This window comes from Carcharhinus amblyrhynchos, chromosome 28 (genome assembly GCF_965287045.1).
Source record: "Carcharhinus amblyrhynchos chromosome 28, sCarAmb.v2.hapA, whole genome shotgun sequence".
Classification (NCBI taxonomy): domain Eukaryota; kingdom Metazoa; phylum Chordata; class Chondrichthyes; order Carcharhiniformes; family Carcharhinidae; genus Carcharhinus; species Carcharhinus amblyrhynchos.
The window spans coordinates 8,593,017-8,595,716 of NC_137351.1; the positions used below are offsets into that span (position 1 = coordinate 8,593,017).

At 43.0% G+C, this 2,700-nt stretch overlaps 1 pseudogene; it reads left to right on the forward strand.

The window, feature by feature from the left end:
* Positions 1-1,576: 1,576 nt before the first annotated feature.
* LOC145359587 (large ribosomal subunit protein eL37-like) lies at positions 1,577-1,869 on the forward strand (annotated as a pseudogene).
* The last annotated feature ends 831 nt before the right edge of the window (positions 1,870-2,700 follow it).

A 2,700-nucleotide genomic window follows, 5' to 3' on the forward strand; every position in this document is an offset into this window, starting at 1 on the left:
TGAATTCAAATTCAAATATTCAGTAGATTCTCAGCTAAAATGGCAGCATCTCTGAGACACAGGAGGAAAAATATAAAATATAGCAGCAGACATTTAAAGTTCAGTTCACAAGAGTTGAAAACCAGTCTCAAGGTAAACTATAGGAACTGAACACCTCCATCCCTTTTCACCCTTTTACCACATCCTTAGATAGTCATCATTCTCTCGAATCACAAACACTGACATAGCCACAGTGCGGAGAAATGTTGACATCTTGGTTCTCCGATGAACCAATTTTACACCAGATGTGAACGACTTGTAGCATTTACTATTGGATTCCAGGTTTGCATTCTTCATGTTCAGAATGGACCAGGATGAGGTAGACTACCAAAAAATGCAGAATCCAAATCTTTAGCTATTCAATACACCATTTAATACCCAAAGGTGGACTAAGCTTATTAAGCCTCTTTGAGTTACAATTTTTTTAATGCTAGGAATTTTTTTTAGTGTCCCTTTGAGCTTTTTCCATTGCCTCAAATCCATCAATACCATTTTCCCATCCTCATGTCCTTACTGAGAGCTTACTGGTGGAAACCCCTGGTCTCGTCCATGGCTGGGATTCTTTGGCACTGCTGCAAGACATGGAGTTTTGGCTGAGCATCAAATTCTCCATTCTCATTGGCAGTGCGGTTAGGATTAATGAGATCAGAGAACCTGCTCCATAAATCTGTCCACCTTCACCTCAATTACACTCAATGAAGGAGCATCCACAACCCTCTGGGGTAGAGGGTTCCTAAGGTTCCAAAACCTTGAAGTGAAAAGGTTTCTCTTTATTTCATTCCTAAAGGATGGCATGGTGGCACGGGGGTCAGCGCTGCTCTGTCACAGCGCTAGGGATCCAGGTTCAATTCCAACCTGGGGTCACTGTCTATGCAGAATCTGTCTATGTCTGTGTGGGTTTCTTCCAGGTGCTCCGGTTTCCTCCCCACTCAGAAGACATGCGGGTTAGGTGGATTGACCATGCTAAATTGCCCCTTCGTGTCCCAAGATAAATAAGTTAGATGGATTAGCGATGGGAAATGTATGGGGGTATGGGCATTGGGCAGGGGAGAGGGCGTAGGTAAGATACTCTATCAGAATGTCAGTGCAGACTCAATGGGCTGAATGGTCTCTTGTGCACTGTAGGAATTCCCCGATTCTATGATTGGCACCTTTACCCTGAGACTGTTCCCCTTTGGACTCACCTCCCCTGCAGGAGAAACTACCTCTCGGTAACTACCCTGTCAAACCCCTTCAGAATCTTATGGGGGGAATTTTCTCATCCCGTTTGCCATGGGAATCATAGCGGGCAGGGTGGCAGGTCTTGCAAAGGTCCTTTGTCCTTGAACGGGATTTTCCAGCTGCACTTGTCCCAAAACTGGAAACCCCTTCCCCCCCACATGTTTCAATGAGATCACCCCTGATTCTTTTAAGCCCCAGAGAACGTAAATTCAATTTATTCACAATGAGTGTGTGATGACTTCAGCCAGGCTAATGAGGTTGGCTTGCTAGAGTATGAACTAAAAGAAGTACCTTCTCTCGCACACACACAGTGAGAATGACGAATGGGACATCGTCATTTGGTAAGAGGAAGAACAAGACCCACACTTTTTGCCAGCGATGTGGAGCTAAGGCATTTCACCTGCAGAAATCAACCAGCGGTAAATGTGCCAACCCTGACAAGAGAAAGAGGAAGTATAACTGGATGCTAAGGCCAAAAGGAGAAACACAACTGATACAGGCCGCAAGAGGCACCTGAAGGTGGTGTACCATCGATTCAGGAATGGATTCTGTGAAGGGACCACTCTGAAGCCTATGCATTCCACAATGGCTTTCTCCAGCACTGCATAAAATACCAGTGTACCTACACAACAAATAAAGCTATGGTTTGGAAAAACAGAAGTACCTGATAAGTCCTACACAAAAAGAGGCATCTAATGAGTCCTAATTGATGGCTGAATCAGGGAACCTCACGCTCCCTATTTAAAGCAAGTGTGTCAGACTCCCAGCCTGCATTCAGCAGGGAGCTACCAGGAGAGCTGGCTATGTACAAATGTTATTGTGTAAATAAATAAACTTGGTGACAAGACTTCTGCTTCTGTGGAGTTATTACAGAATGATTAAGGAGAACATTGTTGATGTGTTTAAGGGGAAATTAGATTAACACGTAGGGATGAAAGGAACAGAATATTTTCATAGAGTAAAATGGGGAGGGGTAAGAGGAAGTTCACATGGAGGATAACTGGCAGCAGTTATTAAATTGATTGGCTTATTTCTCTGTGGTTCATTCTATTTAATATCTGTGTAAGTATTCAACATTGTCTATTTATACAACAGAATTTTCCTGGTAGCCATTTTCTTTGTTGTATAATCTTAAACTAATAAAATCTAGTAAATTATATTTACTGTTAGCTGACCTCACAATTATGGCATTGGAAGATTTGATGATACCAGAATAAACTGATATTGCAAACTCAATTCTAAAAGGCTCAATTCTCAATTTTGTTTAGCTATCAAAACATTTATACATAATGTGTACTGAATATTGCGCTCTGATGCTGAGCTAAATTAACTTGTGCCTATGAGTGACTGGGCAGGATTCGCCGGCCTCCCAGCCGCATGTTCTTTGACAGCAGAAGGAGCTGTGCCGTTCGCTGGTGGTGGGATTCTCCCTTCCTGCCA